At 41.7% G+C, this 24,221-nt stretch overlaps 1 long non-coding RNA gene across 1 annotated transcript; it reads left to right on the top strand.

The window, feature by feature from the left end:
* The first annotated feature begins 12,901 nt into the window (after positions 1–12,901).
* Positions 12,902–15,161, top strand: LOC306652941. Its single transcript, XR_013761585.1, has 3 exons — positions 12,902–13,963; positions 14,026–14,101; positions 14,977–15,161. It is a non-coding gene; the product is annotated as an uncharacterized lncRNA (long non-coding RNA).
* The last annotated feature ends 9,060 nt before the right edge of the window (positions 15,162–24,221 follow it).

Below are 24,221 nucleotides of genomic sequence, written 5' to 3'. Positions count from 1 at the left end.
CCTTGCAGTGTTTCTTCACGCTGCAGCTGAAGGGACCTCCTTAGGAGATGCTTGAAACTCTGCATCACCCTTTTTTCTCTTGCTTTTCTTATAGTAGAAAATATATTTATTCCTTTTCTCTTTTTTTTTCTCTCTCTCTCTTTTTTTTTAACAAGACAATATAACGTTTTTTTTTTTTTTTTTTTTTTTTTTTTTTTATTTAGCAATGTTGTTTGATTCATTCTGTTATTTTTTTCCCTTCCCCCCACCCCTCCCACCCCTCTTTACCCTCTATACAGTAGTTCCTTCCTCCATACTTGCCCCCCTCCCTAACCCTAACTCTAACCCTTCCCTCCCCCCCATTATGTGTCAACCTCCACTTATTAGCGATATCATTCGTCCTTTGGCTTTTTGAGATTGGCTTATCTCACTTAGCATGATATTCTCCAATTTCATCCATTTGCCTGCAAATGTCATAATTTTATCATTCTTTATGGCTGAGTAATATTCCATAGTATATATACCACAGTTTCTTTATCCACTCATCAATTGAAGGGCATCTAGGTTGGTTCCACAGTCTGGCTATTGTGAATTGAGCAGCTATGAACATTGATGTGGCTGTATTTCTGTAGTATGCAGATTTTAAGTCCTTTGGGTATAGGCCAAGGAGTGGGATAGCTGGGTCAAATGGTGGTTCCATTCCAAGTTTTCTAAGGAATCTCCACACTGCTTTCCATAGCGGCTGCACTAATTTGCAGCCCCACCAGCAGTGTATGAGTGTACCTTTCTCCCCACATCCTCGCCAACACCTGTTGTTGCTCGTATTCTTAATAATCGCCATTCTAATTGGGGTGAGATGGAACCTTAGGGTGGTTTTGATTTGCATTTCTCTTATTACTAGAGATGTTGAACATTTTTCCATATGTTTGTTGATTGCTTGTAGATCTTCTTCTGTGAAGTGTCTATTCATTTCCTTAGCCCATTTGTTGACTGGACTGTTTGAATTCTTGGAGTAGAGTTTTTTGAGTTCTTTATAGATTTTGGAGATTAGTGCTCTATCTGAAGTATGATTGGCAAAGATATTCTCCCACTCTGTAGGCTCTTTCTTCGCGTTGCTGATAGTTTCCTTTGCTGAGAGAAAGCTTTTTAGTTTGAATCTATCCCAGTGGTTGATTCTAGCTTTTATTTCTTGTGCTATGGAAGTCCTGTTAAGGAAGTCTGGTCCTAGACCAACAAGATGAAGATTTGGACCTACTTTTTCTTCTATAATCTGCAGGGTCTCTGGTCTGATTCCGAGGTCCTTAATCCATTTTGAGTTTAGTTTCGTGCATGGTGAGAGATATGGGTTTAGTTTCATTCTGTTGCATATGGATTTCCAATTCTCCCAGCACCATTTGTTGAAGAGGCTATCTTTTCTCCATTGCATATTTTTGGCCCCTTTGTCTAGTATGAGAAAATTGTATTTATTTGGGTTTGTGTCCGTGTCCTCTATTCTGTACCATTGATCTACCTTTCTATTTTGGTACCAATACCATGCCGTTTTTGTTACTATTGCTTTGTAGTAGAGTTGAAGATCTGGTATTGCAATACCCCCTGTTTCACTCTTCCTGCTAAGGATTGCTTTAGCTATTCTGGGTTTCTTATTCTTCCAGATGAATTTCATAATTGCCTGCTCTATTTCTGTAAGGTACATCATTGGGATTTTAATTGGAATTGCATTGAATTTGTATAGCACTTTAGGTAGTATGTATAACGTGTTTTGACCTATCATACATATATGGAGTATAAATTCCCATTCTTGTGTTTGTACACGATGTGGAGTTTCACTGGTTGTGCATTCATTTATGAACACAGGGAAGTTATGTCTGAGTCATTCTACTGTCTTCGCATTCCCACTACCCTCCCTCGTCCCCACTTCCACTGTCCAGTCCAGTGAACTTCCCCTTCTCCCCTCACAATCCCCCATTGTCCTTATCTGCCATATCGAAGAGAATATTCTGCCTTTGGTTTTTTGTGCTTGTGCTTATTTTACTTAGCATGATAGCCTCCAGTTCCATCCACTGGCAAATGCCATAACCTCATTCTTCTTTATGGCTGAGTATAATTCCCTTGTGTATCTGTATCACATTTTCTTTATCCACTCTTCTAATGAAGGACATCTAGGTTGGTTCCATAGTTTAGTTATTGTGAATTGAGCTGCTATAAACATTGATGTGACCGCATCACTGTAGTATGCTGATTTTAAGTCCTTTGGATATAGATCGAGGAGTGTGTTAGCTGGATCGAATGGTGGTTCCATTCCAACTTTTCTGAGGAATCTGTATACTGCTTTCCAGAGTGGTTGCACCAATTTGCAGTCCCACCAGCAATGTTTGAGTGTACCTTTTTCCCTACATCCTTGCCAACATTTATTGTTATTTGTATTCTTGATAATTGCCATCCTGACTGGAGTGAGATGATATCTAAGTGTAGTTTTAATTTGCATTTCTCTAGTGATGTTGATTTTTTAAATGTATTTGTTGACCAATCGTATTTCTTCTGTGAAGTGTCTATTCAGTTCCTTTGCCCATTTATTGATTGGGTTATTTATTTATTTATTTTGGTGTTAAGCTTTTTAAGTTCTTTATATATCCTGGAGATTAACGCTCTATCTGAGGTGTAGGTGGCCAATATTTTCTTCCATTCTGTAGGCTCTCTCTTCATATTATTATTTCCTTTGCTTGAAGAAGCTTTTTAGTTTGATGCCATTCCATTTATTGATTCTTGATTTTACTCTTGGGCTTTAGGAGTCTTGTTGAGGAATTCAGTTCCTAAACTGATGTGATGCAGATTTGGGTCTACTTCTTCTAGTAGGTGCAGGGTCTCTGGTCTAATGCCTCTGTCCTTGACCCACTCTGAGTTGTAAACTGTATTACCTTCTGATTTGTCCACAGCCCAGTTGTGCCAGGGCACTGTGGTATGTTGCTGACAAGTCAAAGAAAGTGCCCAGAGACAGCATGAGAGACATGATTTATTGGGGGAAAACTTAAAGGAGATCAGACCACTTTGAGAGGAGGTCAGTGGTGACAGGCTGACAGATAGCACCTCTATCTGTCACTGTGCTTTACCAAATAGCACCTCCTCTCTCTCATGGTGTTCTGTCCAGTGGTGGCAGGCTGGACAAGCAACACATACCCTTTCCACAGTGCCCTCAGTTCTGCTTCTGCCTCCACTCAGATATGGGCTTTGTATGTTAGGCTGCAGAGTTTAGTTCTATGAAGAATGTTCACGTTGTTCTGCAACTCAACCTCTCTAAAACTTTCTTATCATCCCAAACTAGAACTATACCTATTACCCAGTAATTTTCCATTCCTTCCTACCTATAACCTCTGGCAAACACTTGTCTGCTTTCTGTTTCTGAATTTTTTACTATTCTAATCACCTTCTCTAAGTTGAATTATAATATCTGCCCTTTGTTGTGTTGTTTCCACACAACATAATTTGTCTTCAAGATTCATCCATGTCATAGCGTAAATCAGAATTTTCTTTTATGGCTGAATAATATATCCGTTGTTAGTTGAAGAAGTGACGTCATCAGCATTAGCTTGCTTAGCTTGCTTATATGACCAGCATCCTGAGAAGGAACTGCCTTGGTGTACGTGCAAGAAAGCAGAAAGAAAGCTTTCTACAGGGGACACTAACTTGTCCTCATACCCACTGGGCAAAAGAGAAAGCCAGTGTCCTTCAAGATAATATGTATGTAGAGTTGGTGGCCCAGGTTTGCTCTCATTATTCTCCCGTCTTGGCTGTATTTTGGGGAACAAAAGCAGGAATTCAAGGTCACGGTGTTTTACACTCTCCCTTTTCTTTGGTGATGATAAACCTTCTTACCTCAGAGTAAAAGCCAATGCCCAGACAGTGGCCTGCAAGGTCCCCTAGCGACGGCTCTTCTCTGGTCTCATCTTTGCCCATTCCCCACTCACTTCCCTCTGTGAGACCAGACCGAGGTAACTGAAGGACAGTTGGCCAGATGAAATTAAAAAAAAAAAAAAAAGATTTTTATAGGATGGCTCTTGGGCGAGGTTCTCGATCCTCCAGGGTGAGGGCTGGCGTGCAGGGCCAGGAAAGTCACGTCGGTAGGCTGGGCGGTGCTTTTGTAGTCCGGGTGGGCAGGGGAAAGCTTGAGGACCTCATGTCCTCCTGGGATTGGCCTGGGGCTCCGCGGACCTTCAGGTGATTGCGAGGCGCCAATAGGGTTTATCTGCCAGCGCCTGATGGATTGTTCCTTTGCACATACGTGACTCGTTGCACACATGGGCGGCCTGATGCCCCGCCCCCATCCAGCCGCCTCAGACCGCTCGGACACACTGTAGCTTACATGCTCTGTTGTTCTTCACACATGTCAAGTACTTGCTGCCTCAGGGCCTTTGCATTTTGTTTCTTCTGCCTGGAATACTTTGCCCCAGATATGCAGGTTGCTAGTATTGCTTTTCCAGAATGGCATTTTTTTGAACATTTTAGGTAAAATAACATCCCTCCCTTCCTCTTCATTTGTTCATTATTAACCCCCCCCCCCCTTTTTTTGGTACCAGGAATTGAACCCAGGGGTGCTTAATCACTAAGCCACATCCCCAGTCCTTTTAACTTTTTTATTTTGAGGTCTCACTAAGTTACCTAGGGCCTCACTAAGTTACTGAGGTTGGCTTCAAACTTATGATCCTCCTGCCTCAGCCTCCCAAATTGCTGGGATTACAGGTGTGCACTATCCAGCCCAGCTCCCCCTTATTTTGATTTCTTTTACCCATATGACTTATCTGATACATTATGCCATCTGACAAATGACATATTTACTTGTTTATTGTGCCCCAACTACAGAATAAACTCCAAGAGGTCATGGACTTTAGCCTTTGTTCCTAGGACCAAGAATAGTGACAAGCACAGAGCAGCTCTCAGTAGATATTTGTTGAATTAATGAATGAGTAAATGAGAACCGCCTTAGTTCTCATCTGTATTAATTTACTATTGTTGGGGGCTGTGCCATGTTGACTGCACCAGAACAGTGCCTGATCACATTGGCAGCGAGGAGGTTAATTGACATAAGCACACTCAGGTGATTTATCGTCCTCGCATGCAGTGTATGCGCATGTGTTCTCAAGCACTCCTAATTGTGCCTGCTCGGATATCTAGCGTCTTGCTAATCTTTTCGTAAGAGGTGTGGCCCTGCTCTCCGCCTCCTGGAGGTGATATAAGCGTAGGCAGAGTGAGACAACAGGCAGCAGCAGCTAGCAGAAGACACAGCAGCTAGCAGCACAGAAGTTAGTAGAAAGAAGCGGCACAGCAGCTAGCAGAATGCGGCGTAAAGGCAGATCTCAGAGCGGAGAACTGAAACGAATCACTAAAGCACCTTAGGTAGACGCACCCTTAGTTCACAGGATGCAGGACGCACCAGTAAGAAGCAGCAGACCTTAAGTGAGGTGTAGCAAGTCTCTCTTCCTCTAAGCTCTAAGCAAAGCCTGTCCTTCTCTCAAAGTCTCTCTTAAGCAAAGTCTCTTTTCTCTCTGAAAGCAAAGTCTCTCTCTCTCTCTCTCTCTCTCCTTTCAAAGCAAGTAAACCTCATTTCCTCTATCCTCTATAAACAAGCAAGCAAGGAAGCAGCCCAGAGATAGAAGTGGCTCAGTTTCCAGTCCACCACCCATAAGACCCGTGCAAATTGTTGCTGCAGGCGGTGACAAATATCCACGGATTTGGTACCGCAAAGAGCCAGCGACAACTATTGCTATTATAACACATTAGCAGCAACATTTGTTACATTATAGTTCTGAAGGTCAGAGGTCCAAAGTGAGTCTCATAAGGTGAAGTCGTTGGCTGCAGCATTCCGGGTCTATTTGCTGAAGCCTTGTTCCCTTTTGACCATGTTCCTCCCTATCCCCCAACATCTTTTGGTGAGACAGGAGCTAGAGGGGTCTTAGATAAGGCTCCAGCAAAGTCCTTTTCCTTGGATGACAAGCTCTTGTGTTGGAGAAGGTTGAGTACCTTCTAACATTATTCTCCCCTGCCCCCTACTAGGGCCACAAGGGGATCTTTCTTAGGTCCTCAGTATGAAAATCTGGTGGGCTACCTGGAAAGAAAACTCATGAAAGTGTGGGTCTCCGTGACTGTAGCCCCCAGAGTTTCCTGCTCTCATGCTAGTCCATACTTGTCTCCAGCAATTTCAGTGTTCCTACCTGTCTCTGCCTCCAGTGGCTTCTGCTTCAGAGAACATTTTGGTTGCTGTTTCTCATGATACATCAGTTTGCTGATGGGTCCAAGAAAAATGCTGATTTCCAGTTGGTCCAGCTTTGTGTCTCAATGTTGGGACTGAAGTTGGAGCTGCATTCAGCTTTGAGAAGCATATTGGGCTGGGTGTTTAGGTCCCAGGATGAAGGTGGTCTTGTGGGTCACATCAGCATGACATTAGAAGACTTGGATCTGGATTGAGGGAGCTCTCGCCACCTCAGAGGACATCCCTTTTCTTATTTGTGAAATGAGAGAGCAATGGTACTTGCCCCAAAGTGTTGTCAGAGAACAAACAGAACAGTGAGGAGGGTTATGGCCTTTCAGTCTGTGTAAAGGCGGATGTGCACCACTTCCCTGGAACCAGTACCTCTGGTAGGACATTGGATTTTTCCAATGTGCTTTGTTATGGTTTGGATGTGAGGTTTCCTCCAAAAGCTCACATGTGAGACAGTGCAAGAAGGTTCAGAGAAGAAATGATTGGGTTACAAGAGCCTTAACCTTATCAGTGAATTAATCTCCTGACAGGGATTACTGAGTAGTAACTGAAGACTGGTAGGGTGTGGCTGGAAGAGGTGGGACATTGAGGGCTTAGCTTTGGGGTATATACTTTGTATCTGGTGTGTCGACCCTCTCTCTGCTTCTCGATCATCGTGTGAGCTGCTTCCCTCCACTGCACTCTTCCGCCATGATGTCCGGCCTCACTTCAAGATCCAATGAATGGAGCCAACCGTCTATGGACTAAGACCTCTGAAACTGTGAGACCTCAAATAAACATTTCCTTCTCTACAATTGTTCTGGCGGGTCTCTTAGTTACGGTGGTGAGAAAGCTGACTAAACCAAGCTTCTAGGTTTGTTTGTTTTTTTCTGATTTGCTCTCTTGTCATGTGGGTAGCCCCACGTTTCAAAAACGGCAGCTCTCTTTTTCTTACACACACACACACACACACTCACGTCTCACGCAGGTGAGCTGCCTTGATGTGTTTCTTTATGTGATCATTTGCTTAGGGCCTGTGTCTTGTGCTGGAATCCAGTGAGGGCCTCATGACTGCATCCTTAGGGCCAAGTACAGTGCCTGGCACACAGTAAACTATGCATTATTTTAGTTAGTCCTCACAGAATTTAACTGAGTCTATGAATAAGATCTTTTATCATGCCCATTTTAGAGAATGGAAAAACTAGACAAGTGGACCTCAGGGAAGTAGAGACAGTGGTTGTCCTAAGCTGGGAGGAGAAGGGAGGAGAGGTATAGAGAAGAGGTTGAATAATGGGTAACAAAACACAGATATGAGTACATTCTCATCTTATTTAACACAGTAGGATGATTTACAATGAACTATTCTATATTTAATAAAGATCTAGAAGAGAGGAATTAGAAGCTTTCTAGCATGAAGAAATTATAAATGATAAATTAAGGAGATGCAAATGCTAATTACACTGATTTGATTATGTTATTTATGTGTATTGAATTATCATACTTTACCCCATACATATGTACAATTACATGTCAATTAAAAATTGAAAAATGCAAAAAAGCCAGATGTTTGAATTTTAAACCAGTCTTCAACTGACACACTATAAATCCTCTGCTAATGGAATGAGAAAGAAAATGAATGCATCATAGATCTAGTGGAACCTAACAGGAATGGAAATGAAACATGCTCAGGGTTCTGTAGAAAGGAGGGTTTAGAAAAATGTTTCAGGCAAGAATTCTCTGGAAGACCATTCAAATGAGAAGCACCAGTTCTTGAATACTGTTGGTCCGATCAGTCAGGCTAATGCTTGTTTTGTAGACTAAGAGGTAGAAACTTTCTCTGGGGAAGTCACTAGAATTTTGAAAAAACATTCTATAAATGGATTGATAGGTGAGTCTTTTAGGATGTTTAAACACATGAGTTAGCGACTGATTATGAATTTACTTGACATAGCAATTGTTAAAAATGGCAATTTACCAGCTAGAATTTAATTGTTTTTAACCTGGAGGAAGGGAGGACATTATCACTTTTTAAGCATTTATATGTGCTAACCCTTTCACATTGAACCGTATAAGGACATCTTTGGAGATAGATTGCATCTCTTCCCTTGTTTTATGGTTTCAATAAAGGGTGCTCGATAAATGACTAGAATTTGGAGACCCAGGGTCTGTTCTGGATTCTGCCTTTGTCAATCCAGAAAAATCCTGTGATCTTCCTAAAAATGTCATTTTCTTCTAAATTAAATGAAAACGGGTGATGGAGGTAGATGAGAAAGTATGTAAGGATTCTTCTAGGTTAAAAGTTCAGTGAGTCTATAATTCCAGATGTGTTTTCTGGTTCCTTTTACAGCCCTTTCTCTTTAGGAATAATGGAAGAGCCAGGGAAGCAAAGCCAGGGTGCAGCCAACACCTGCAGAGCCTGTCTGACAGGTGGGCGCTGAGAATGAACAGTCTCTGTGTGCACTGGCCAAGTGTGGAGCCTGCAGCCTGCAGCTGGCCCTGCTGGCTTCCGCTGACCCCTTGGCTGCCGTGTCCGTCTTTGGCTTTTCTGACTTTCCGGCAACTGTTCGATTATTTATTTTCTCTCCTCCTAAGAGACAGTCAAGGGTGCTGGAGGATGGGGGTGGGGGTTGTTACTTTGGGAAGTCTGCCACACTTAGAATGCCTCATAACCTCTTATTGAGTGACAGATTTATTCGGACATTTTTGATAAGTGGGTTGTTTGGGACTCATTGATGGGGGGGAATTATTTGTAATTTCCACTTGAAAGGCTGAGCATCTGAGAGCCGTGACTACATGAGTGTGTGTATTAAAAGGTCGTTCATAGTTGCCTAACCTCTTGTCATATATCATCTTTTGATCTTTCTGTTTTTATCGTTTTGATCTTAAAAAAAAAAAAAAAACTTTTTTAAATGTGAGCGCTAGAAATTGGGAAATGACAGAACTATTTATGGTCTCGTAAGCAACTGACCCACTTCAATGACAAATGTTATAAACATGTTGTGTTAAAATCCCAGTCCTTTGCTCTTGGTTTTAATGAGTTGGACTCCATTGAACTTGAGGCACTCTGGATTCTGTTTCCTGCTGAGATTTGGTCATGGTGACATTCTGACTTGGCAGAGTGAGAGCCACTCTGCTGAGTCATGGTTCTCTTAACTCTGTCCAGGTCTCCGCAAACCTAAGAGCTAGAATTTGGTCACTTTGCAGGTGTCTGGAACTGTTCCCAGTGCTTATTGCTAAGGAAAGAGACAGACTGTAAACTTTTTGCTTTAAAGAAATTTAAAGCAATTTCTTCTCTCCTGCCAGGGCCCGACCTCTGGTAATTTAGGCATTTTATGTTCCATGTTATTAAAGATGGGTCCTAAGGCTAGTTGATTGGTTGAGTTCCAAGCACTTTATGTAAATTTTCCCTCTTCAACCCTCATAATACCTTTCCAGGTAACTGCTGTCACTGGCCCTTCTTTCTGGTGAAGGCTGACTAGCTAGCTTATTGATGCTTGTATGTGACAGAGTCAAGGTGTGAACCCTGGGTGCCACATCCATTTCCTACCACTCCGACACTTGACATGGTTCTGTTGGAGTAGAGGATTCAACACTTGACACGGTTCTGTTGAAAGATCATCCTCCCTGTTGGGGGCCATAGGCGTGGCATGTCTCCATGTGCAGTTGCTTTTAATATTAATAATCAATATATCCTTAGATTCAGATTATAGAGAATACTGGGAGATTTCATGGTGCTGGGACACAAAATAGCATACAACAAAGTTTAATATTAATACTTAGATGAAATCATAAATAGGCAATTATGATTTGCTCAAATTTGTAAGGAGCCTGTGATTTCTTTTAGTATACAAATTCTCTAAAAGTCATATATGAGAGTGTATTCCTCTGAGCTTTGATGTGGTGTTTGGTCTTCCTTGCTTTCTTAGTGTTTATGATTAAGGTCAAGGACATTTTCCCCACTTAATTAATAAATAGGTTAATCATAAGTAAAATTTGTATTTTTCCTATGTCTATGTAGAGTTTTAGTCTGTCATTGAATACATGAAGTAGAATAAATATTAACTATAACCTGATTCCTCTATTCTCTGTTAGTTATTAACACCTGGAAGTGCTGATGCCAGGGCTTATATTATTGCTCTCCACAACTCATTCTAAAGAGTCTAGTTCTTGGCCACTTACCTCAGGAAGTCACCTGGAAAGCATGTAAAACTGTCATGGTCAAAAGAGACGAGAGTGACAGAGACCAGTCAGATGGAGGAAGGGAGCTCCTTCCAACAAATTCTCTCAAAAACCAACAACAAACACACAAACTAACTTGAAAAAAACCAGAGTGAAGAGCTCACCAAAACATCACATAATTTTTGTGGGCAAAATTCAATATTTTGTGGTTCAAAAATCCTAAAATAACATGAATATCTTGTTTCTCAGAAAAAAGGACAAAGGAAAAGGATAACATTTTTTCTCGGGTGGAAACCAGGCTACCAACAGAACAAAGCTGTGATGGGCCATTGACATCAATGGTTAGGATTTTTTCTTTTTCCCTGAAATAAATTTCTGTGGGGCATGGTGGCACACATCTAGATGGACAGTGTCCTTTTTTCTTTTTTTGGTGGTGCTGGGTATTGAGCCCAAGGCCTTGTGCATGCTTGGCAGGCACTCTACCAACTGAGCTATATCCCCAGTCCCTTGACACACATCTATAATCCTGTATTCCCAGTGACTCAGGAGGCTGAGGTAGGAGAATTGTAATTTTGAGGCCAGCCTCTTCAACTTAGTGAGCCCCTGTTTCCAAATAAAAAATAAAAAGGGCTGGGATATAGTTCTGTGTTAGAGCTTCCCTGGGTTCAATCCCTAGGACCAAACAAACAAACAAACAAACAAACAAACAAACAAATAAATGATACAAACTTCTTAAGAAATGTGTTTTTCTAAGGCCCAGTTCAAATAGTAGTGGATAATGGAACAATAGAAAGGTAATGATGAAAAAAAAATAAGTTAATTAGCACATGAATTCATAGATTTCTCCAAAGCAGCTAAAGCATAATTTTTTTATGTGTGTTGACTTGCTTAAAGTATAAAATATTACAAAATGGAAGTAAATGCAGAAAAATGATAGAAATTTTAATTATAATTCTTCTATGTTTATCCTAAAGAGTGGCACTTTTCATTAATAAACCAGGCTCTTTTGTGGTCACAGAAAAAAAAAAAAAAAAGAGAAGAATTCTGCAACTTTTAATTAATTAATTAATTTTTAATTTATTCTTTATTAATTTTTTTTAACTATGTGATACTTTGAACATTGATTCATGTTAGTATATATAGATCTATCTGGTTCTTTTTAACTGTTGTTTGCTATTCTACACTGTGGATATGTAGTTATCTTGTTACCTCTTTATTAATGCAGCATTGAAGTTGTTTACTTCTTTTGCTGGTAGGAACTGTGTTGCAAAGAACATCTTTTGTGTGTGTTTCTTAGTGGTGGCCTGCTCTTCATGGGAGCTTGTCTCAGGAGCAGAGCTGATTGACAGTTCCAGCTACTGCACCTCTGAATTCATCACAGGCAGACCCTTCTACCACGCTGCTCCCAGCCAGTGACTGGGCACAACGCGGTTACTATAACAGCCATTCCTGTTGATGCATGACTCCAAGGCTTTGTGGACTGGGCAACTCCCTACTGGCCTGGCCTAAATTCTTTCTTTCAGAACTGTGTTCTGTTGTGAGGGTCTTCCTTCCCAATCTTTTCTTCCCTCTCTCTTTTCGGAGAGACTACATCTTTGTCATAGTTTGAAGGGTCTTTTTGCCTTCTGCTCCATTGTCCCTTGTTCTTCACAAGTGTTTCCCCTCAATCAGTCTCTTGCATGTTTAATCTTATCTTGGCACTTGCTTCTCAGAGGACCAGAATTGATCCACCTCCTGACCACCTCAGCAAACATTTCTCTAGGAAAAAAAATTGGAGAAATAACATTTTGGGACCATTAAGGATATATGCATTTGTTTATCTGTCAGTGGATTAGTTTTCTATTGGTAAGTATATATGTATATACAATGCATACATCATAAATAAGTAATTTAAGGGATTTCACACATTCAACATGCCCAAGAAGGCAGGATACGTTAGGAAACAACATTGTCAGCTCTTCGGAAACCCCCTCAGGGTCCCTTTTACTCATCCCCCCAAAGATGTTTTTTAAAATATCTTTATTTAATTTTATGTGGTGCTGAGGATGGAACCCAGTACCTCACACGTATGAGGCAAGCGCTATACCACTGAGCTATAGCCCCAGCCTCACCCCAAGTGTAACCACCTTCTTCCTTTTAACACCATAGATCAGTTTTGTCCTATACTTGAACAAACCAATAAGTGTGTATTGAGATCATGCAGTGTGTTTTCTTTAGCACTGACTTCTTTCTCTCAGCATTGTGAGATTAACCCATGTTCATTTATTATCAGGGTTGTGTATACCTATTTTACTGTGTGACTAAATAATTTGCTCATCCATTTTAATATAACTATAATTTCCAGTTTATGACCACTAAAAACAGTGCTGAAATGAACAATTTTAGATCAGTCTTGGTGAACATGTGAACGCACTTCTGTTGGGTGTTTACCTAGGAATTGCAAGGCTGCTTCTTTTGGAGATGTGCTCTTTTATTTTTTTCTTTTGGTACTGGGGGTTACCAGTACCAAACCCAGGAGTGCTGTACCACTGAGTGACATCTACAACCCTTTTTTATTTTGAGGCAGGATCTCATCTAGTTCCCCAGGCTGGCCTTGAGCTTGTCCTCCTGCCTCAACCTCCTGAGTCACTGGATTACAGGCATGTGCCACCTTGCCTATCTGGAGATGTGCTTTATATTGGACCCTTTCCTGGAGAAGTCGTAACTGTAACAGAAGATTGAAATAATGGACACTTGACGGTAGGAAGCGACCAGAGTTGTAAAGAATGCTAGAATTGCAGATGTGAAGAGTAGTTACTTAGGCCTAGGGTTGAGTTAGTGTTCCCAAGAAAGAGTGGAAATGGAGTGTTCCCCCTGAGGTCCTCTTGAGAGGCAAAGAGGTGAAGGTTCTTTGTCTTGAAGATCCACAGAAAGTGAGACCTATAGACCTATGGACAACCGAGGGTGAAAGAAAAAATAACAGAATTTATTTTGGAAATGGAAAGGAAGCAAAGCTTGTACAAGGGAGGGGTTGCCAGCGAAATTGCTTTACTATCTAGGGGTTTATATGGTGTGGTTGGAGGTGACCTTTAAAACTGTTGGCTAATGACATTAAGGGAGGGGGGTTTCTACATCCAATCAGAATGAGATGCTTGGTGGTCATGAACTTCCTGTCCAATCAGGATGTTGCCCATGCGCTGTTCAAGTGCTGATCACTTGCTTGATCATGTGCGGCTTCTCCCCAGGGATTGGCTCAGGCACATACCTGCAGGCTCCCATGAAGTTGCGGATCACACGGGCTGCCCAGCTTATCAAGGTCTCGTCCTGACTACCTGTCATATCTCTGGCTCCTGCTGTCACTGTGACCTTATTGGCAGGATGATGTTGTGGCTTCCTGGATGGTAGGTAAATTTGGCCAAGGCATTGTGCTAACGGAACTTGCTGGAAACCTGCCCTCTGGGATGCTGGATATCCAGAGAGAGGTGCCTTGGTGGTGTCGAGGAAGCTGCTGGCTGCTTGGTGCTGCTACTCGTTGCACATGGAAGAAATCCACTTCAGGAATGGGACCCTGGAGCAACCACAGGCTGCGGAAGCTGGGTAAGAGGAGTGCACGAGACCTACTGACAATACTTCACATCATGCCAGTTGGCAGTTTGCAGAGTAAGCACGAGGGATGGATTTGGAGCAGAGGATCCTCAGACTGATACCTGGCACACTCTTATCTGCACTTAACAGGTTCTCAGTAGAAATGAGTTGGAATCCATTGAACTTGAGGCATTGAACTTGAGTGTTGCCAGTTATCAACAAAGACACTGTACTAAGTTTTAAGTAGCTTCCTAATCCTATGAAAGTAATGACATTGCCAAAGCAAGTTGTAAGGCAAGGAGAGACAGACTTCCTGTTGATGGGAAGAGCTTAAAAATCATATTGAATGGATAAAAGTGTGCCATTAATTGGGGCATCAGTGAACTCAATGTACTACAGTTGTCAACTGCCTCTGTCAGGCAGAAAAGAATTTATTGAATGGTATTTTGTATCATAGAGAATCAGTAGAGATTAAGATATCTGCTGTTGTATTTGTAAATATTATGTGTATACAGCTCTATCTTGATTTAATTTTTTTTTTTTTTTTTGGTTTCTGATATTATCTACTATTTTTTCTTCTTTTTTGTTTGTACTTTTTTTAGTTACACATGATAGTAGAATGCATTTTGACATATCATACATACATGGAGTGTAACTTCCCATTTTTGTGGCTGTACATAATCTGGAGTTACACTGGTCATGTATTTATATATGAACATAGGAAAATTATGTCCAATTCATTCTACTGCCTTTTCCATTCCCATCACCCCACCTTCCCCCAACTCCTCCATGTCCTATCCCATGGAGCCACCCCCTCACCTATTGTGAATCAGCATCTGCATATCAGGGACAACATTCGGACTTTGTTTTTTTTTGGGGGGGGGATTAGCTTATTTCACTTAGGATGATAGTCTCTAGTTCCATTCATTTACCGGTAAATGCTATAACTTCATTCTTCTTTATGACCGAGTAATGTTCCATTGTGTATATGTACTACATTTTCTTTATTCGGTTATCTGTTGTAGGGCACCTAATTTTCTACTGTGGAATATGAGAATTTAAGATAGTTCTCTGTCCTGACCAGCGCAACCAAACTCTCCAGTCTGGTGAGAAGTGAAGGGGGATTGGAAAACAAAAATTCACAGACACAGATCTTGAAGATTAAGCTGGGATCAGGTGGAGCTCTACTCTCTGATGGAGATGCAGATGTAAAGAGTTACGCCAGCAATGTTTATTTATATATGTCTCATTATCAGGTTAAAGACTATACAATCATTATTCTTTGTATTTAGGAAAGTTACAGACACTAGAATATCCTATGTAGCTTTTCCATAGTTGCAATCCACAGTTGCAAAGTGCAATGTTAGGAGCTTTGTGTAGCTCTCAAGAAAGTCCATTGTTAAAGTTACTGTAAGGCAGGCAGGAACTGGAGAAGTGGAGCTGGTGTAACGTGGTTGTCCAGCATGAGTTCCTCCTTTCCCAGGAACTGTGTGCCTGAGATCAAGGTCATAGCTGATAGTACTCTTGCACAGAGCCTCCTCATGCGGGGCATTGCCTCAGCAGCTAGGCATCCTGTGCCCTTGCACAGAAACATTCCCAGGCACCAGGCAGGCGTGCCACACCATGAGGTCATCAGAGACCCCCAATCTCAGTCACTGCTGTCCCATTCTCTGTCACCGCTCTCCACTGTTCTCCCTTTGCTCATGCTTTTTAAAGTACATGCTCTTGTGTGTGCACACACATTTTTGTCCCTTAAGTTCCTCAGATACACTTATGCAATTTTTTGGTAGCGCAGTAGTGTATATGTTATTGATATTCAAATGTCATGGATTGAATTATGTTCTCCATTTATATGTTGGAGTCCTTACACCCAGCACTCAGGATGTTACCATATTTGGACATAGGGTCTTTATAGAGGGAATGAAGTTAAGACGACCCTAATCTAATATGACCAGAGTTCTTTTAAAAAGGGGAAATGCACACAGGGAGACACCATGATCAGATCAAGGCAGAGAGTGGGTTGATGCTTCTAAAAGCCGAGGAATGCTGAAGAGTGCCTGCACACCATCAGCAGCCAGGAGAGAGGAATGGGATGGTTTCTCCCTCGTAGACTTTGGACTTTCAATATCCAGGACTGTGAAACAATATCATTCTGTTGTTTAAGCCACTGGGTTTGTGGTACTTTGTTACTGTAGTCCTAGCAAACTAATATATCGAGTTGTATGTTATTATTGTATTTTCTTTCCTTTTTATTTCATTTTTTGGGGTACTGGGGATTGAACTCAGGGGCACTTGACCACTAAGCCATATCGCCAGCCCTATTTTGTATTTTATTTAGAGACAGGGTCTCACTGAGTTGCTTAGTGCCTTACTTTTGCTGAGGCTAGTTTTGAACTTGCGATCCTCCTGCCTCAGGCTCCTGAGCCATTGGGATTACAGGTGTGCGCCACTGCTCCGAGCTGTATTTTATTTCTTGAATTACTTTTTTTTTGGGTGGTGCAGGGGATTGAACCCAGAGCCTTGTGCATGCGAGGCAGACACTCTACCAACTGAGCTATCTCCCCAGCCTTGAATTACTTTTTTTCCCTTGGCATTTGTCAGTCTGTCTTCTCTATCTCTCCCTTCACTTTTTTTTATATTACCAACCTACCCCAAATGTCCACCAGAGGTGTACTTCCCTTTTCAATTTGTTTAAAAAACGTTAGGTGGTTCCTTAAGGTCATCTTCTTTTCCTTGAAGCTATCCTTCCTGCAGCCCTTGAACTTTGTGCTCCAGCCTGAGTGTGTGGCTTCCTGCAGCCGTCACTTGATTGATGTTCTGGAATTGTCCTTCCCCCAACTTTGTAATTTTTTAAAACCATCCTGGGAATTCTCTCTTCTCCTCTCACATCAGTTTCCATGGTTTCCTGATTCCACATGTTTATTTTCTTATTTCTAAGAAAAAGTAGAGCCATGGAGGTAAATTCTTCGAGGAATATTTGAAATCATTTTAACCTCATTTGAGATTGATCATTGTGCTTTTGTGATGAGTTGCTGTTGCTGCATAACAAATTATCCCCCAAATTTGTTGCTTGAAATAATAATAATAAAAAAGTACATTTTGAAGTCTTATCATTTCTGTGGGTTGGGGATCTGGCTGCATCCCCTGGCTGAGGGTGTCTCGCAGGCTGCATTCCGGTGTCAGAAACGGCTGCAGTCATCTCAGAACTTGCGTGGGGAGGATCTGCTTTAAGACACACCCATGCAGTAACTTTCAGGGTTCAGAGTCTCAGTTTCATGCCACATGGGCCTCTCCACTGGGCAGCTCGTGGCATGTCAGCTCTTGAAATCATCTCTACTGGGACCCACCTTAGTTTTCTAGAATCCTTGAGCTCAGATTTCCATTTACGCATCCTTTAGAGAAATCCTTTACACTGATGTCTAGTCAAATGGTACCTCATCCTCTCTGCCTCTTCTTAGGTGAATGCCAAAACAAGGACAAGAGTGGTTTGGGCATCTTCACCAAAGTAGAGTTAATCCTTGGGTCAAGCTAAACCCACCACAACCGGCTATCCATATGTTTAAATAGATGATAAAAGTTCTTAGGCAGTGTGTCCTTGAAATCGTTGACTACTCAGAAACAGCTAGGAATCTCAGGACACAAAGTTAGTGTGTCCCCAAACTGTGTCTTTCTTAGGGTTTTTTTCTCCAGAACATTGGAACTCACTTTGTGAAAAGCTGTGTCTACTGTGCCCACTGAGTCATTTAGCTCTCCATAACCCTCAAAGACCCTTTTAGCATCTAAATACATGAGTCTGCAGAACCCAGTTTTGAGATACTGAAGCTTCTCTTTAGTGCCTTGCTCTGGAACAGGACAAGGATAAAAAAGTCCAGATTTCAGCCACTCAGCTCCTTTTGCCTGCCGTCCTTGTAAACATATGTCAAAACATTTGCCAGATCACCGTTTTGACTGATCAGATACCAACTTTCCTGTAAGATAATGATTTCCTGTGCATATGCTGTGTTTTTTTTTTTTCCACATAGAAAATTGCTTTATTTAATGTTGATTTTATGGGTAATGCATCCTTCTTGGAAACATTAAAATAATATATAAACTGAAGTTTCCTGAGGTCTTACCTACTTCTCTGGAGATGCTCATTGTTCACCTTTTAGTTACAGCCCACCATATAGCTTGGGTGTATACTGTTTATTGTAAATCAGTCTAAGTCCCTTGGTGAACCCAGTGGTAAGGACCATAAATTTTATTGATTTGAACTGCAAACTGAGAGAAGTGAACTAAATATATCAAGGATATAAAATGGAAGAAAAGGGTTAGATCCTGCTCTTAACAGGAAAAATAAAAGTAGGCAGGTACATGGGTGTCAGAGAAATCTGATAACTGGTATCAGCACAAAAAAGTTGGGGCATGGGAACCCTAGGAATACATAGCTATTCTTACATCATATCCCCAACTCCCTACTCCTATGTGTACTCCCTCACCCAGCATAGTTAGCAATGACTTGTTTTTAACATTGTCTTCCTTTTTATTTTGACACATTATAATTATTCATAATAGTGGGATTTGTTGTTACATATTCATACACACACATAATTTCACCTATTTAATTTCCAGTTCCTCCCCTTTCCCTTCGCGATCCCTCCCTCTGATCCCCCCCTTTTTTTCCTTTTTTAGTTGTAGACAGTCACAATATTTTTATTTATTTTTATGTGGTGCTGAGGATTGAATCCAGTGCCTTGTACGTGTGAGGCAAGCGCTCTATCACTGAGCCCCAGCCCCAGCCCCTGATCCCCTTCTTCTACAACATTGTTCTCTCATCTATTTTCATAAGAGACTACCCTTTCCCATTTTTTCTTCTTTCCAGCTTCTACATATGAGAGAAGCCTTGGCTTTCTAAGTCTCACTTATTTTGTTTAATATAATGCTTTCAAATTCTACCCATTTTCCTGCAAAGGGAATAATTTTGTTCTTTATGGCTGAATTAAAATTCCATTGTGTATGTGCACCACCTTTTCTTTATCCGTTCATCAGTGGATGGATACCGAAGCAGGTTCCATAATTTGGCTACTTGTGACTTGTGCTGCTGTAACCATGGGTATGTGTGTGTATGGCGATGATTTTAAACATGTGCATATTGACATTTTCTGAAACCACAATGGGATTATTCCATTGTTCCCAGATCATTATTCTATAATCACCTTAGTGGTATATTGGGAATATGGAATTTAATCTGGAATTATTTATGTTTATGAAATGTTTTAGTGTTTGTTGCTCATAAGCATTTAAAGAGTCTTTTTGTACAACGTGTATTCATCCAACAAATACTTATTGAGTAGTTAATAATTGAGTAGGCGAAAGACAGACATCCTCTTTGTTCTTATAGAGGGTTAAGCCTGAAGGAAATATGTAGGGTGTATTGAGAAAGCAGTTTTGAGGTTTTTTTTTTTTTAATTGGAGATTGAACTCAGGGGCTTTCTATCATTGAGCTTTTATTTCTTATTTTGAGGCAGGAACTTGCTACCTCAAACTTGTGATTCCCCTTACCTCAGCCTCATGAGTCTCTGGGATTATAGTGGTACTTCATTGCACCTGGCCAGGGTTTTGTAAATTGGAGACTCAGAGGATATTTCTTTGAGGAAGAGATATTTACTATGATAATGGACCGTCATTAATTTGGAGGTAGATAAGTTTAGCAGCAAATGAGGTTGAAGGAACAACTGTACAAAGGTCCCGAAAAAGAGAGTTCAAGCATCTGAAGAAAACCCAGTGTGCCTGGGCACAGGGTGAGGTGGAGGGCGATGAGGGGACACGAGCAGCCAATGGGACCAGACCAGACAAGGAATAGACTGGCCCAATAGTGCCAAGGGTGAAGATGAAAGGTAAGAATCACCCACCAGACGGCACCGTGGAGGCCCTTGGAACTCCATAAGAGTTGTTCTAGAATAGTGGGGGCAAGAGTTTGATGAAAACAAACTGAACATGGGGAATTTGTGACAGCAGATCACTCTTGAGGATTTTATAGAAAAGATTATACATAACATACTTATCAGAGTCAGATAGAGGGGAAATCACAACAGCACAACAGCTGGAGGGAGTCAGGTGTGAGCTTTTCTTTCTTTCCTTTTTTTTTTTTTTTTTAAATATTTTCATTAGTTGTTGATGAACCTTTATTTATTTATTTGTATGCTGGGAATCAAACTCAGTGCCTCACACATGCTAGGCAAGTGCTCTACCACTGAGCCACAGCCCCAGCCCTTTCCTTCCTCTTTTGATTGGATGACTACAGCATGTTTTTACCAGCGTGTGTTTCATTGTTGGGGAAAAGGCTCTAGGAGGAGGGAGTCTGAAATTGTAAGAAAGAGAGGGGTTTCAGGTGAAAGGAGACCCCAGAAGACAGGAGGGCAGCAGAACCCTCAGAGAGCCACATCTGGTCCTTCCAGAAAGGGAAATGTTTCCTGCATTGTGACAGGTGGAGAGGAAAAGAGAAAGGGCCAATCGGGCCATGGGGAGATGACCCAAGTCCCTACCTGATTTCTTTCTTCTCTGTGCAGTTTGACAGCAAGCATCTTTCTCTCCAGATGAGGCCAAGAAGAAAGGAAATGTTCAGAATGCAGGAACTTGGCAAAACACAATACAATTACTCAGCTTTTTATTTTTTTTGAAAAGTTTTAGATTTTTGCAAGAGGTGAGGACATCCCTTTTTTGTTTTCTTCTAGTTTCTATCATTCATTGGTACTTTTAATCTCATCAGGCATGTCTGTGCATTGATTCTCTGTGGATTGAGAGGGTGAGCAGATTTTCAGGCTACGGGTGTCTTTACTGACTCCTAGCCTGACCTCTGGCCTCCTCTGTCCCCTCTCCCTGACATGACTATCCTGCTGGTTCCTTCTAGCTGTGCTTTCAGGTTGACTCCAGGTTGGCCAAAGAAGTAAGTAACTAGGTACCAACCTTTGTTTTGCATACCTGGTTGTCATTCTTATAAAAATTTGGAAAGAAGGTCACTTGAATTGGCCTCTGAGAGTTCAAATGTAAAAGCAGAGATGTGCTAACATATTGGGGAGGGCGGGAAATGGCAGTATTCACAACAGGGAAGACTGGGCAACTGGGATGTGTCAACCTAGCTAATGACTGGAGGGCCTCAGTCACGTAAGGAAGGGTTGAAAAAAGAGAGCAGCAACCCTTGACAGTGCTCCTCCAAGAGCGTCCCCGGGGTCCAGGAGCTTTAGGTAATAGATTTTAATTAGTTCCCATTTCACCAGCTGTGATGGTTGATCTTGATTGTCAATATGATTGGATTGAGAGACAACTTAGGAAATTAATAACATTTCCAGGTGTGTCCTCGAGGGTGTTTGCAGACACCATGGCAATGCGGGACAGCAAACCAAGCAGGAGAACCCTCACTGAATGTGGGGATCCGGATGGAGCGGAAGGTGAAAGCCCATCAGCGCGTGTAGGCTGCGTTCTTCTTGAGCGGATGCATCTTTTGCGGCTGACTGTTCCTCAAGGAAGAAGCTCTTTGATTTGAACTCATACTGGCGACTCTCCAGGGATCTTCCAGGCCTTCAATCTCAGACTGGGGCTGCATCATTGGTCCCTCCTGTTCTGAGGATCCAGCTTCTTGGACTGAGCAGCTACTGGTTTCTCTGGCTCTTCAGCTTGCAGATAGCTATTGTGGGACTCGGCACCTTCTGATCATGTAATAACCCCCCTTTTATAATTACATATAGATTCTATTAGTTCTGTGCGTCTGGAGAATCCTAATACACCAGCAGAGCCATTGCTAAAGGAGACAGATGCAAATGGTTGTATCAGAGTCATTTGGGGGAACTTGGTAGACTTACAAAGTCCAATCCTCTTCCACTTCAAAGGCCAGGGCTTCCATGTGCTTTGTCAGCTCTCCAGGTGATTTTCATGCACTTCACAGTGTGAGAACTACACTACAGCCTCCTGACTTGAAGCATCCTTGTTCTGTTTGCAAAACCTTCCCTCCTATGAGAACACAGCAGCCTTTAAAGGCCGTTGGCTTCTCTAACTTCCTTATTCTGATTCTACTCACTAAGGTGGAACACCTCTGTGAGATTTGCAAGCAACTCTACGTTCTGATTTCTCAAAGAACAGGACAAAAGGGGGAAGAAGAGGATGCAGTGAGATCATCAGTAGTGACAGAGGAGGCATACCCTTGAGCCCTTGCATAGAGACACCCCCTCCTTTTTTTGGTAGAAGGGTGCCTTGAAGGCACTGTTCTCATCCTGAGGACTGGCTGATCACTCTCCAGTTATTTGCTCCAATCCAAATCATAAAGGAGAGTTTTGCTAAACTTTAGAATCTATTTCTAAATCAGAAATCATCCACTCCAGTCATCTCTTGTCATGTCGTTTACTCTGCTGGTTAAAGTTAAAGGTGTTGGGATGATGGTTTTAATCCATCTTCCACTGGCCTTCATTTAACAGGAGGAGAGAATTTCTGAGTCATCTTGCAGATTGGTGGGGACTGTGAAGAACTTCCCCCAAAGAAGGCCCCCCTACCAACATTTGTTTAGGAGCCAACATTCAACTAGAATAAAGAAACAGAGAAGGAAGGTGAGGAGGAGAGGAAGAACAAAGACAGGGACAATTTAGAATTTAGAGCTCAATGATTTGGCTACTTCCTGCATTACTAAGATCAGATTGGACCAGGAAGTGAGCAGTTTTACTTTGTTCATTGAAATGCAAGGAAAAAAATGTCAGAATATAATTTCTGTAGATGGAATCCAGACAGGCGACCAGACCCAGTGCTTCTGACCCTAAACATATCTGCCCAAATCAGGTGGTCTCTGAACATGGCAGGGACTGGATGAAATTGGGCCCATGTGAGGTGATCTCTGGGTGCTGGAACCTGAGCACCTTTCTTTCTGAAGCATAGCTGTTGAGATTTCTTCCCCTTGTGCTTCAGTTTGAAGTGATTCTATCTAAGGTGAGGACCATGGCATTCTAAGATTGCTTCTCAGTGTTTGCAAGCCTTTTCACACATTAGGATCTGTTTCTGGCCTTCTTATTTTTTTTGGTGAGAAATATGATGGGTGATTAAATCCATGAAGTTTGTCTTCGTGCTTAGTGGAAAAGACTCCCAGCAGAGGGCATCCTTATGTCACGAATTTCTCTTAACCTTCAGAATTATTTGCAGCTTTTGAAGTACACCAGGGAACGGTTTTTTGCTTCTGAAGTCTTTGCAGTTTTACTTATTTTTGGCAAGTCATTTATACATAAGGTGTTAAAGTGTTAAGAAGACTTGTTCCAATATTTTTCTTAGTTGGGTAAGTGATAAGTTGTACTGTTAATGATGGTGGTAGCAGATCATAAAGTGGTTTAACTAAATTTCGGCTGATTTTATTTACTCATAAATTCCACAGATATTGGTGGAGAACCTTCTGTGTGCAAGGCCTGGGGGCAGGGATGGGCATATGGGAGAGAACCTGAATTAAACCTTCCTGATAGAGACCTTTTGAAACATAAAGGGAACAAGATATAAATGCAGGAAGTGAAAAAACAAGAAAAAAAATTTCTTGTTTCAAGTGCTGGCTTAATAGAAGCACTGAATTCCCTACTATTAATTGTTGGTAAGCTTTAGAATTCTTTCCATTTCCTGTTGTAGATGGCAGCCAGAATAATTGAGTTGTTTTTGGATGTTTTAGCTTCTGCCAAAATTGATTTGTTCGGGCCTATCTTTCTTCCTATGTTCAAACTCCAGCTATGTTTTAAGAGGAAATTAATCTGTACATTGTAATTCCACCTCTAATTTTTAAAAATAGATGATTTGGAAAGACTTGCTCATTGTCTTGGTATCTTCTCATATCTTTCCATTTCTAGTGAAAAAGAGGAATTATGGTAGCTTGACTTTCTTCCTCCCAGAGGAAATCTGGAGTGACACGTGAAAGTGGCAAGAATGGCTTAACGTTTTCCTGTCAGAGTGTTGGCAGTGGACGTTTGGTCGAAAGTGTGTGGCTGAATGAGCTGCTGTAGGCTGGGTCTGGACCACAGGCTCTGGGTGATCCATCGTGACCTCATGTTAGCCATTTGTCAGCAAAGGAAACCAGAGAACTCTCTGGGTTCAGTTGCTTTGTCCGCTTAGGGATGAGACCACTCAGACCCGCTAAGAGAACCAGACCTGTAATTGCAGAAACTTGTTGCTCAGATGGTATGACCTGTAGCACCTTCAGACTGGTGGGCAGAGGGTGCAGCAGGGCAGATGTGATCATGAATGTTTTTCGTTTTGGGTTCCATGTCCTTTGAAAACA

Source organism: Sciurus vulgaris (genome assembly GCF_902686455.1).
Source record: "Sciurus vulgaris genome assembly, chromosome: 2".
Classification (NCBI taxonomy): Eukaryota; Metazoa; Chordata; class Mammalia; order Rodentia; family Sciuridae; genus Sciurus; species Sciurus vulgaris.
Note: the sequence above shows the minus strand (reverse complement) of the source record. Positions and strands in the feature narration are given on the sequence as shown.